The sequence below is a fragment of the Haemaphysalis longicornis genome, unplaced genomic scaffold, assembly GCF_048455015.1.
Source record: "Haemaphysalis longicornis isolate Haplotype H1 unplaced genomic scaffold, Haemaphysalis longicornis Haplotype H1 scaffold_9, whole genome shotgun sequence".
NCBI classification, from domain to species: Eukaryota; Metazoa; Arthropoda; class Arachnida; order Ixodida; family Ixodidae; genus Haemaphysalis; species Haemaphysalis longicornis.
The window spans coordinates 72,200,662-72,214,982 of NW_027526460.1; positions in this window are offsets into that span (position 1 = coordinate 72,200,662).

Consider the following 14,321-nt stretch of genomic DNA (forward strand, 5'->3'; position numbering starts at 1 on the left):
CTTGATCAGCTCTTTCTGCAAACAAAAAACCTGGGCCACATTACCGATGGGCCTGAGCACAGGTGCAGCTGCCGGGCACAAACTTGAACGAACTCTCTGATTCGAGAGAAGTCACTCATATTTGTCATCCCCCGGTCACTGCCCCGTATTTTTGCAGAGTATGTAATTTGAACTGCACCAGCAACAACAATTCGTTGCTGGAGCAGTGCACCCAGAATACCCAGAACCCAGCATGTCCAGCAGTTACGGTCTGCTATAACTCATAAAACGTGCTTTCCCGGTACGGTCCAGTAACAGGTACCGTGTACCATTCCGGAACCATTTTTCCGATCTGATATAACTCTCTAACATTTATGGGCGGCCCGATATTCAACGGCCGTGTACAGATCCGAAAGAGGAAGGGGGTTTGCCCGACAGTTATTCATCCTGAGCAGCATATCTGCCTCAAAAAGAAGGCTGCCAATCATTTAGGGGCTGCCGTTCCTGTCGGGGCAGTGGGGCTGTGCGAACGGGCGCATGCGCAGTCAGTGGCCGTGGCAGTTGCCCCAACTCATTCCCCCTGAGCCCTACAACCGGCGGTATCTGCTCGAGAAAATAAGATACGAAACTTTCGACCGCTGCGGAATGGCATATTCGAGAAATTCAGCTGCAAGCCAAGGTCAGCGCCTGCCATAATTTCAAGAATCGCGGGACGCCGCTTTCTGACCAAGTTTACCAAATTTAAACCATACTGACATCGGAGTACTTTTTACCACGTGAAAATGTTTTGCTGAAATACTAAGCAGTTCTCTTCACTACCCCAAAAATTCACTCTCTATTTTGCTCTCATTTGTCTCGGCACTGCGCTATACCTGTTGGCTCAGCCTTCATTGCGTGCTTTTCTGACACAATTCACAGAACGTATTTTGTTGCCGATGCATTAACAATGTTACTTTTATAAATGTTTATTTAATGATCGCCCGCGTCCCAAGCTTCCTTACAAGCTCTTCTTTGTCTTCACTGCTCTCGACAACTTTTACCCTTTAGTTACAAACTTCTATAGCCCTACAAACCCTTTGGCCAAGCCAGCGATATTGGCTTCTACAACGGCATTTCGGTCTGAAATTTGTAAATTCTGCACAAAATCTCTCACTTACTAGGTATGTTTCACTGACATATAAGTTTGCTTTATTTTTAGGCACCAGCGGCACCGTACTTTTGTTTGCTTCCAGCGTGCTACCTGTGGTAAAAACAATGATAAGTAGTAAAAACTCTGTCGATGTGCGTCTTTGCTTTTACCCCTTTCGCCTGTGCTAGGATAGGACATTATTCACTCAACACTCAACTTATTGTTCAGGGCAATGGGTTAGACCCTGGCTGCTGCTGAAATGAACTTAAAAAGTTTTAAAGCGAAGGCTTTTTTACTGCGATCGACGGCATACCCCCCAGGAAACTAATGCATTTCCCCTTATGCCAGTTCGCCGACCGAAAAACTCTGATAAGATCTCTGTACACCCGCAGCGTGCGTCGAACAGGGCTTCCATTGTGTCAAAACGGGTACTTGAAAATGGCGGACAAGGAAGGGTTCTAGAAAAGGCAATACACGCATCACTCATAAAGAAGTGAGACCATAGTATACCTTTATCTTATAAGCAACTTATCGGTATACGTTTCAATCGTTTGTATATCCGTTTACTTCTTCTTCTTCTTCTGCTTTTTCTTTTTCTTTTCCTTTTCCTTTTCCTTTTCCTTTTCTTTTTTCTTTTTCTTTTTCTCTTCCTTTTCCTTTTTCTTTTACTTTCTCTTTCTCTTTCTCTTTTTCTTCTTCTTCTTCTTCTTCTTCTTCTTCTTCTTCTTCTTCTTCTTCTTCTTCTTCAGCTTCATCACCATCATCATCCTGTCTACGCCCACTGCAGGGCAACTGCCTCTCACATAGATATAATTATCCCCAATTATTGTGCACCAAGTAAACGCACATGTGTGCGTTTGCTTAGTGCACAACAAAAAGTCGCATCAGTTTGTTTCTTTGTTTCTCGTTCGCGATTTGGGCCGTTTGCGGTTTGGCGATCGCGTAGACGCACTTTCAGCGTAGGTTGGACGCACTTTTAGCTAAAATTTTGCGTCACTTTTAACCCAGTTTTTATGTTAGAAAGCTTTCGGGCTTCCCTCAAATTTCTCTTCAAGAGACGGTAAATTTTTTTCATTGCCGCTGGTGTGTTAACAACACTTTTGCCTACCCGCGGTTAAAATGATGCGAAGAAATATTTCCTTGTCGCGCGTTTTCAGACGCGCTAATGCTTTTTTAGTCACAGTATTTAACTAAAGTATATTCCTCAGCTTTAGATTCCCCGCGAGCAGTCGTTGGCCCTTATGTAGGCGTAAGCAGCCAGATGATGCCGGAACTAAAGCAGCATAAAACATATTTCTTGAACACTTGCAACCGGACATGCGACCGAAATAGTAGCCATCACAGCTAAAAAGTATTATTAACTGCAAGCGCAGAATTTAACGCAATCAAAAAAGGCCTTTATTTGCAAGTACAAACATGTGCACACTCTGCAGAAACTCCTACGGACAATGTTATGACGTTTCCGCCAGACAAAAAGCACACCATGTTTCTGAAGAAATTTTGCCACAGTGGAAAATGTGGCACATGCTAGCCAATAAGTGACAGTTGCTTGTTAATAGAGAGTGCGAGGACAGAATCACAATCGGCGACCAAGTGGTCAATGCAGCTCTGCGGAACAGAGTCTTTCCATTTTCTTAGGACCCACAGAAGGCAGTCTGCTAGAACAGGTTAGGCACAAAATATTAATAATCAGAATATTCGTAAGTTCGTAGCAGTTAGAAGAAATCGAATTAAATTGGGCACCGTTTAACTTTGACATTTGGGAGCTGTGTATCCCTACATTTCGGTTCATTTAGGCATCTTTCGCGTAGCGGGTACTTATAATAATTTCACTGACAGGGTTTAAGAACATAAGTACGAATTGCCTCAAATCGTATTGGGGAACCTATTCTTAGGGGTATTTTTCAGCGCATTGCAAATCGCTTTAATAACATGCAAATACTATACGTGCTAAAAATTTCCTACCTTTGGTTATTCTCTGAAGATTTCTCAACACTAAACAATGTTTAATTCAAAGGAGCTTAGCCAAACAAAATGAACCACAAATTTGAGGAAGGAATAACGCTTGCATATATGCGGTGCGTCACGTCATTCGAGGTTTTTGCATCGAACCTCATTTGGTGTCGCGTTTATTCGCCACTCTTGTATAGCGTAAAGTTGCAGGTTATTGCTACTTTTAAATTGATGAATTCATCCTGGAGATATTCACCTATGTATATAACAAGAAAATGGCTAATCTCAGAAATATATCTGCAATATATTTCTGAGAGGAATGTACAGCGAGAGAAATATATGGTTCTCGTTCCGATTGCACGGTAGATACTGGTCTTACTGAAGACCAGCCGAGCTATACCTTTTACACAGAAAAGCACGCTATGTTCAATCGAAGTGAAAGTACCAAAACGGAAGCTGCAAGCAATAACCTATTCAAGTAGGAACACACATACATAAACACTCCATGGTGTGATCCACACGAACACACATGCCTCTAAAACGGATGGTACACCATGTGAAGAAAGGTGCGGTTAATATCACCATTATCCCAAGCTGTCTCGTGGCCGTATATAGGTAGGCCGAACTCCCTCTTTTTTAACAACAACGCTGTTTATCAAAGCGTAATTTTTTGTGACCGCAGTAAAAAATACAAAGAAATTACCCAGAGCATGCCCGTTATCGCGGGCCTCGCCGCGGCCGCCCGGCAGTCAACAATACCAACAAAATGCCAGCGCTTGTGTATGCGGGCCTCGCGAAGACCTCCCAGCATCCCCTGCGCACGTTTGTCAAGCCAAGCATTCCCACTTAGGGACATTGGCAAGATTGTCGCGACCGCCCGGCAGTTTAAAAACAAACAAGAAAAGGCAGAGCGCTCATAGGTGCGTGCCTCGCCGTGACCTTTCCAGCGTCCCCGGCGCACGTTGTTTGTCGATCTGAGCATATTCACTCATGGAGATTGACAAAGATTGGCCAATAAGACTCCAACGTTAAACGTTATTGTGGCCACAATTGCTCGGCCCGCAAAAGACATGTCATAGCTTCTGCCTTTTCATGGTGATGTCCAATGAATAACACTTCCAAACAAATAAAAGAAGCTCAGACTTACAGCAACAGTTATGGAATAAACGTTGTTGCGGTAGCTAAGAAGCAAATAGCCAGTAACCATAGACTTAAACCTTTGTGAAGGTGAAGGTTGCGTGCAGCATCCCTACATTCAAGTCTTGCGTGGTAGTGTGAGCTTCCTTCATTTTTTTCGACACTAGTTGGAACGTTAAAGTTACATGGGGAGTGCGTCTTCCTGCATAAGCAAAGCAAGCAAGCTTTTTGTGCTGGCTTTGGTAATTATTCATGCACGTAGGTTAACCAACTTCGTCTCATCTCGAAATATAATCGCAATTACTCTGTCTTGTTACGAGATGGTTATGTTTGTTGAACTGTCACTGGAAGTGGCAAAAACACTTATCGTATTACTAGGACAAGGTACAGTTGCAGCATAACAACTTACGATTTCCATGGAACCCCATTGTCAAGGTAACACAAGTTTCACAGTCACTGTAAAAGTACATAGCTTCTCTTGGAGTTGGATCTCAGGTAAGAAAAAGTAAAATAATTTTTGTAGTGCCTTTTATTCCACTAAAAAGGTGGGCATATAATGCACAACAATGAGTTATTACAGACGAAACGTTGTGCAAGCAGAAACCACCTATTTACATTTTTCATGTGTGCTTTCAAGGTTATTTCGGAGCCAATCTGCTTGAACGCTTTCGTTCTATGCGTGGTAGGCAACTTCCTATTTCAGCAAATTTCGATTATTTTGAGTTTACGTTGCGACGAAGAAAAGCAAAATAAAATCAATAACTCGAAGTTATCTACGGTTCCGCTTTCGTAAGGTAGAAACACTGCAGCGTCTGCGGGGAAGTTGTACTGTTTTTGGTTAACAGTCAAGCATAGTGAGACTGAACACAAACAAGCAGCCCTAACGCATCCCGGTTATAAAATATATACCGCAATGCAGCGGAAGCAGAGGTAACTACCAAAACTATTTGAGTCAAGAAAAGATCCGATATTTCCTTCAAAAAATAATGATCACTTTGCTGTTTTTGCTTCATGAAAATGCCTTCCAATCTTGTCGAGCGAAGATAATTATACTAGCAAAACGGCAGTTCACGCAACAAGAAAATCAGGGGCCAATAGAAAAATAAAGCAATCACAGGAAGCCTAAGAGGAAATTTCACCTTGAAAGCGCAGTGGCGTACATCGGACACTAATGAAGGGCATTTCAAAATCAACAAAAGGAAATATTTTGAGATGATAAAAGGGACCCTAAAGTGAATTTGTCAAGCTCCCGGATTTGCTTCCCCTGCGTAGACTGGCTTTAATTACCCCACTTTTCATCGTTTATCCGGTTGATAAGTCGTTAATTATTTTATAAAGTGGGAAAGAAGAAAAACTACCATGCGCGGTCTGTGGCGGCCGCACCAACTAAAGGCTGCGACGACAGGATGAGATGCACCTTGATTGGACGATGTCCAAGGTTAGCATTCAAACAAGTTTCGGTTTCGGTTGGGTAAAACAACATGCTTGACATCCTCGATATCTCAATAATCTCCATACCGCGCTTCTGCGATGTTGTCGGCTGTAAAATGCTAAGCCTTCCAGGACGGCTTGGAATCGTAGCAATCACTAGCCGAGGCCTACGCAGTGGACGAACGCACTCCGCGTCACCGCAGACGCTCAAATGCCATGCGCTTTACCCGCATATTCAAAGCTTGCCTCACTCATGCCTGTATCGCAAAAAAAGCGTGTTCACACCAGGCAAGGGTCTGCTGATTCTGGCCTGTGCCCACTGCCCGCAAGTAGTCGGTGCTTGTGGCAACAGCACGCCAACGAGAACTCACTAGCACGTCAGTGTCAGCCCTCATTCACACAGCCCTGGTTCTGATAAATAGCGATTATAAAAGTTCCTTTCTCGTGAATCTCAAACTTACTAAACTAACTAATTTAAATCGGTATAAATAGGAATCACTAAGCTCACATGCCCAATGGTTTCGTTGTCTGCGCTTCTGTCGCGCGGTGGTGTAACCCCAAGCTAGCACGTCAGGTGCTAGCTTGAGGTTACACCAGATAACGGCTGCAGAATATCTGGTTTCGCCCTTTGTAGAGCTACGTGTGTGAATTCAAGTGACGTCGCATGGGCAAATGTTGTGGGTGTCGTTTGAAACTTTGCTTTCCAACCACCTTCACAGCGTGGACTGGGCGAATTTTTTTGTTAATGCTTTCTTTTGGCTGTTGCATATGTGAATAAGTGCATGCGAATTCGTATATGATGCAATTCAACACTTTTAAACTCCCATGGTACTGACGAGACCCTAATCCGCACCGTTGACGGAGTGCCCATGCGAGAAACACGCCCCAGACCTCTTCACCAGCGTGAAGGCAGACGGAAGTGTACGGTTGCAATTATAATTCACGAAGGCTGTACCGGGTCGGGCGTAACAGAGAAAAAGGTGCGTTGTTTTTAATCGACGCCATGTACTCTAAGTTCACCATTACAATAGGGTCATGTAGAATACAAAGGCGGGTCTATACTTTTGGTTCCGTCAGCCGTAACATTTTTTACTGTAGAATCCGTCGGACGTAACTAGACTTCAATTTTCAGGTTACGTCGTACAGAGCGTCATTTTTGTCTGTGGGTTATGTCGGACGTAACTCAAAACTAATAAAACACAACCAAAAAAACACAATGAGAACAATAGACAGAAGAATGCGTGGGCTTTAGTAGAGAGGGGTCTGCATTTCTACAAATTTTTCCGCAAATTTCTACAAATTTGCATTTATGCACATTTTAGAGGGAGGGGGTCTTAGGAAGCGCGCCGATTTGTAAGAGGGTAGTGACCTGGGAAAGTTGGCACAGTGACATCTTAGCAACAGCACTTCCAAAAGGTCACTTATTGGATTCCCTGTTAGTTTAAAACACGTAAACTGCGATATTTTGGGACTCGCGGAATTTCGGAAAGCAATCAATTGCACGCCTTGGTCAGAGTCCCCAGAGCCGAACTGGGTACCTATCTCGGAAGGGGCTAAACGGAAAAATACTAAAAGGGAAAGTCGTTCTCCGCGAGTTGAAACGGGATGGCTCAAGCGGGGAAGTTTAATGAAATCGAGGCTTCGACGGACGCCCGTCTGGTCGGGAATGACACTGAAGTACATAATAAAGAATACGCCGACCACCAGAGAAAATAAAACAACTAAAACAATGACGTTTCGGCACCCCGAACGGGAGCCTTGTTCTCACTCTTGTGTGAACAAGGCTCCCGTTCGGGGTGCCGAAACGTCATTGTTTTAGTTGTTTTATTTTCTCTGGTGGTCGGCGTATTCTTTATTATGTACTTCGGGGAAGTTTAAATTGGAACAAATTCAAATGGGAACATCCCATTATGATAAGTGATAGAATATCATATCGTTTGATATTTTGCGGTACCTGTTTTGCGCTATAGGAATGCAGAATGATGTTGTGCCAATCTTTGTCAACATCGAGTACTGCGAATACGTCTCTTTCTCTTCTGTCGTACTTTACTCGACTTTATCACAGTATTGGTCATTTTCATGTAGCGCAGTTATTTGTGGAGCGACTGAAAAATAGCAAAGCATCGTAAAACATTTTTGTATAAAATCCTCCTGGACGCGTGTGCGCATGTATTCTTATATACCACAAATATGGCAAAAAACCTTGGCTGCTTTGTCATATTAAAATATAACTAAAACTTGCTGTTCAACCTATGCTGTATACGTGTATGTCAGCGATTTTCTAGCGTGAGCTATTTTATAGCGTGAGTTCCCCTGCGTAGATCATGGATTTTATAGCGGAGATTTGATGAATATTTGGAGGGAAACCCGTCCTGTGAAACAGCTACAAGTACAAAGGCGCAACAGTGATTGGTTTGTTGGCTTCACACTTGTGCGTTTGATAAGTTTTCAGGCAGCTAAATTTTTTCTTTGCCTAATCTTTCTTTGTTACGTTTCCATGACTACCCGTCGTCATATACTGTTGCAGCGTTTCTCCAGCACGATCTGAAAACAAAATTGGCCGCTAGAACAGCTGCGCAAAATTGTAAACGAGAGATTTAATCAGGTGCGTAAGGTCGCCCAAACTCCTTCTTCTACCCTGGATATCTCTGAATAGTTTTAATGAATTCTGGTCTTCAGAACGTGCATGGTAGCCTTTGAATTTTTATGACGTTTGTTCCCAGTCTTTTTTCTCTTCCGGTAGCGCGTTTTGTGTTACTCATAACTAATAAATCTCTTTAAATACATTGTTTCGTAATTTAAAGCGTTTCTAGCGCGCGGCCTGTTGAGGAGCTCGGCCTTGTGTCACTGAAATCCGTCACAGTACATACATTTTTTGCTTCCCCATTTTCAAGTGAATATTTCTCCGTCTCCAAAGAAATCAGTGGCTTGTCATTATAGTTGTTGACAGGGTAACTCTGCAGGAGAAGCTCCGCCCGCGGGCGTGAGACGGTTGCCTTGGGGGACTTCCGCGATTCAGAATGTGGTTCCATAATGATAATATTGTTTTGCATGTAAATTATCACTACGAAGAAGGGAATTACTTCAATATCGAATTATTTTTACCGCACGAAGAACAATATAGTTAGAAGGTACGCACAAACAACTTAAAAAAAAACATTATAGAAAACGTGGTGCGGCAGAAAAAGAAAGAAATGCGAACCTGCAAAAAAAAAGAAATTAGCGTTAGAAAGAATGTATGTAATTGTTTTCATTTTGTAGTAGACATTTCTGTATAACGGAATGTTTTTAGCCGTTTTCCTTTTAAAATGTCCCAGGTAAGTTACGCGCGTATTAGTTCCTACGTCAGGTTTTGACGCATTCGCGCATGCATAGTGCGGCACCAACACCACTTGCACCGCTCGTCCCCTCTTCGGCTCTCCGAGTGCGTTTCTGTGAGTGCGCTCTGCGTTGTCTGGCTTTTCTTCCGTGATGCATCCCCACGTGGTAACATCGGCGTGCGATTCTTCCTTGCCTGGTGAGTCTGGTGGAGCTTCAACCGCTACACCGAGGACCCTAAGCAAGAACAAGAGCGGCAATGTGCTCAACAGCACTGCGCGGAAAATCATCTTTCACTGCTACAACTTCTGGCGGGCCAGGGAGCCGAAATGCACTGTGGAACATACTGCCGCATTTGTCGCCGATATGCTCGGAATTGGCCCGCGGACCGTGTTCGCGGTCAAGAAGGAGGCACAAGCCACTGGTGGAGTGTTGTCAACGCCGTCTCGCAAACGCCTGCGGAATTCCGAGAGGAAGCGACGCAGTGCCTTGTACGACAGCTTCACGTTGAACGCGCTGAGGTCCTGCGTGCATGACTTCTTTCGCCGCAACGAAATACCGACGGTGGCAAAGATAACAAAGGAGTTCTCGGAGCGTACAGGTGACCCGTCGCTGAAGCCATGGACTGTTCGTCGTCTACTTCGAGAGATCGGGTTCAAGCGGGAGAAGAGAAGCCGGAACTCTTTGCTGCTTGATCGGGAAGACATCCTCGCATGGCGGCACGAGTACCTGCGTGACATTCGGCAGTACCGAGCGGAAAATCGGCAGATTTTCTACTTGGATGAGACCTGGGTGACGGCAGGGCACACGACCTCGACTGTGTGGACTGACACCTCTGTGAAGTCTAGTGCAGACGTCTTCAGGCGCGGCCTGATGACGGGACTGAAGCAGCCGTCACGTAAAGGTCAGCGGGTCATTGTAACCCACATAGGCAGCAAAGATGGCTTCGTTGATGGATGTCTCGACGTGTTCCGTGGCAAAAAGACAGGGGACTACCACGAAGAAATGGACGGCCCCCGCTTCGAAGGCTGGTTTGACGGTGTGCTGCAGAGGCTCCCGACTGGTAGCGTCATAGTGATGGACAATGCCTCCTACCACTCACGGCGGAACGAGGCAGTGCCAACGACGAATTCCCTCAAGGCAACTATCACAGAGTGGTTGGACAGCAAAGGAGTCCAGTACGGCGCTGGGCTTACCAAGAAGCAGCTGCTGGAAATCGTTGCTCGTGTGAAGCCACGCTTCATCAGCTACCGAGTGGACACGGCTGCACAGAAGGCAGGCTTTTTCGTGGTAAGGCTGCCACCTTACCACTGCGAGTTCAATCCTATTGAACTGATCTGGGCGCAAGTGAAGAACGCTGTGGCAGCAGCCAACACGACATTCAACATTACACATGTTGAACAGCTGCTCAAGGATAAGGTCGCAGAAGTCACAGCCGAACATTGGCGGGAGGCTGTGAGGCATGTGCAAACGCTCGAGGAAAAGGTTCAGCAAGTGACGTGCAGTAGTGACCACATTGACCCAATCGTCATCACGCTTGAGGAAGACGACGAAAGCACTTCTGACGACGGCACTGCTTCTGACAGCGACATCTCAGGTGTTTGGTCTGTTGATGAGCTTTGAAAACGACGACGACAGCACTTCCAATGGCACAGCTGATTCCTACAGCACCAACCGCTTTGGTTGGAGGCGTTAAACACGCCGAAGCTACACCTGGGCTATGAGGCCCGCTGTAGTGGAGAGCTCTGGGTTTATTTCGACCAACTGGGGATCTTTAACGTGCGTCGAAATCTTGACACACGGACGTTTTCGCTTTTCGCCTCCATCAGAAAAGCAGCCACCGTGGCTGGGATTGACCCCGCATCCTTGGACTGCAGCGGGTCAACAACGTCTCTGGTGTTTGCCACCATCAGCACTCGACCGTCTCCACCATCACCATGATGAAACAGCCTTTTTAAAGGCTACCAAAATGTTGTTTGGCGGAATTTGGCCTTGGTGACACCCATCCCTCTCTGCTCTCAAAACTTTATGATCTAGGACTTAAAACAATGGCAGGAAAAGCAGTGTCTTATGAAATAGCAACAGAATACTTTGATACGTTTCAACACAGAAAGATAATTATACCACTAGCTGAAGAAAAGATTGTACTATCTGCACATCTAACCATTGCACCAGTAGCAGCGACGCCGGTGGTTTTGACTGATGGTGGTAAGCACAATGCCATAAAGGTGTACTGAAGTTTAAAAGCAAGTTGGCCTGTATAAGTAGTAGCAGAGTGTCGTGATTACAAACATACCACTCACAGCAGCAGCGAAGTCTTTTCATTACATAAAAAGCCATAAGCATGAAACCAGGTATCACTGCCCCATACACTTTCCCACACTACACTGTGTGACATCAGAAGTCTCTAATGGTGAATCACAAAATTGGTGGAGCTTGCCGAAACATTTTTCTGAAGCTAACACTGGGTCAGGCACATTAAAACGTAAATTAATGGACGTGGGAACTTACTCGTGCGCTTTCTTTTAAGGGTGGAAAGCTCAGCTACCAAACATAAAGCAGGATGCCTCAGTCCAAGCGGCTAGTGCTGTTTCAATTTTTTGTTGAAATATTTCGCCTTGCATACAAGCACAGCCAAAAGATGCATGCATGCGGGTCAACATCAGAGCCTACTGTACCTGCTTACCACTGGTGCATACATGCAACAGAAACGGGCAAATTAAAACTGAGTGCAATCGCATTGAAAAAATGGACGGGATATAGTAGACGGAAACACCAGGTTCAATTCTCAGCAAACAAGTCATTGTTAGTCATCAAAGAAAATCTGAGAGAGCTATGAAACGTATGATATTTCGCTTAAAACAAATTTATTTTGCCTGCAGTGCTCCTTGAAAGACAATCAATTGCAGTATCAGTGGGCTATGCATCTTCGAGTTAGCAAAATCGCCTGCAGTTGCAAGGAAACAAGTGGTCCACTCTCACATTATTGTGTAATAAAGTAGTCGCTCTCTCATTTGGCAGTCCAAAATAGTTCTGAGCAGTTTGCGGGCATGCCAGGCCTGAGGGCTGATCTCGCAGCAGGCATTCCATAAGCAGAAATAAAGTATGCAGCTACTCTTTTTTCAACTCTCATCGCTGTTTCTTGGCTAGAAGCAAAAGTGTGTGCATGAGAAGAAGCAACTTAACAGCATGAAGGCCTGAATTCATTTTAACGTATTACACGAGTGTCTTCAACTCTCACCGCAGCTTCACGGCCAGAAGCAACAGTGTATGCATGAGAAGCAGCGACTTCAGAGCATGAAGGCCTGAATTCATTTTGACGTATAAGAGCCTTTCATTCTTGCGTACCTTCCTTGCCAGAAGCAACAATCCACCTTTGCGAAGGAGTGACACAGCAAGCACCTTGAAGTCGTAACATCTAAGCGTTGGAACCTGCTAAGCAAACTTTCCCAATTTTTACATACAGGAACAAAAGAGCGTGTTTGAAAAGCAGCACCATGACACTGCGAAGGCTTGAAGTTAAACCATCTTGATATGCTGCATTGTTGTTTTCTATTCTTACCACAGCTGTATAACCAGAAGCAACAGTGCGTGTTTGGAAATCAGTGACATGGTACTCTTAAGCGGTGATGTAAAGCATTTCTATTTGCTACAGAAGTGTTGGCAATTATCACTACAGCTCTTCAACCTAAATAACCTTCAGCCACTTTATGAAACCTTTCTCACTCTTGCCACCATTTCTGAAGCAATAACAACATCCCCTGTGCTTTTCTTTTCTCTCTCTTTTTTCGCAATTGCGATTTATCAACCGACCATTCGAGTTCAAGACAGCCTTGTCGAACGAAATAAAGGACAGTTGTGGAAACATGATAGCCGATATCGTGCATGCATATAGAAATATGTAAGTGTGGGGAAGAGGTGTTGAATCAAAATGAGCTAAAGCGCTATGGGAAGTCTCTCAAACATTTGCCCCACCCTGTAGAATAACAATGGTTTATCTGCCACTAAACATTGTGAATCCTTTTAACTTGAATGTAAACTCTGTTGTAAAACTCCTTAAAATATTCAGTGCAGGAGCACAAGAATGTAAGCATTAAACCACAGCCACCAATATGAAACAAAACTGCAATTAACAAATTTTTATTACTGGTGAAGGCCATCACACAAACTCTGCTGAAAGACGACGGCAAGATAAACTGTTGGTTTAGAGATCTGGAATCCGAAATAGATGGAGCTATACTAAAACAAGTTTAATAGCTTACACTTCTGAGAAATCCCAACACTGCAGACACAATACAAGGCAATTTGAGCTCAGTCCACGCGTTCAGTTTCTTTCATGCCGCTTTGATTTGCTTCCAACACCATATACAACGCAGCGCACATGAGCAGTTTTCCCAATGTATCGAAAACACGTAAAGTGCTGCCGCGGGGCCACACACTTCCAACTTTTCTGCAATGACTGAGTTCAATATCAAGCAATCATACACTGCGAGTGTTTAGTTACCCTCTTACAAGCAGCTACAATCGAGTCACTGCATTTGATTACGTGTTCAATACTCGCGTTCGTTCATACTATTTTTTTTTGCTTAAAGCTACGCAGTCTCAGACTACTGTGCGCGAACGTTTCGTTCTTCTCACGTCTCTCCAATAATGCTGTAATCATGCTTGCTTACGCCAGGTAAAAAAAAAAGAAAAGAAAAAAAAACCATCGTCGCTCCGGCTGTACCTCGACCAGGCAGAGCAACATGCGCTGCCGATGCTAATTAGTAATGAACGGTACCGTCCGCTGTTATAAGTCAAGTATAACGCGATACTTGTTGTACGGCCAGCCGCCCGTATGCGACAAAAACAACACGCCGCACACGCGAGCACAATCCTGCACGGCGTCAGGCCAGACGGGCACAAACTACGTAGGCCTAGCACTCAACACCGGGCGCAGCTTACGTTCACAGCACGAAAAAATAACCCTTGCAACTGGTCACCGCTACTGCCGTAGAAGAAAGCCACTCATATTATTCCCTCAGAGAGCTTGCGTTACGCAAAAACACTTTCCACAATCACTCCAGTAATAGTGCAGCCTTGATGTTTTCGGTTGATTGGTGACGACGAAGCGCACAAAAACAGACCACCACATTTTCCTGGTGTACAAATCACTACAAAGACGTACACGAAACAAGCAACGATCACGAAATAAACGCGTTCTTGATGCACTACAGCACAATCGCAGCCGGCGTACAGCGCTTTGGTCCCGGCAAGGTCGTTGACGCTTGACTGGCTTGACGCCGCGACGGCGGAACGGCGGTCGGCAAGCGAGCGCGGCCATATTAGAAGTAGTTCTCCTTCTAAATGTTCGTCGGTGACGTCACGCTAACGG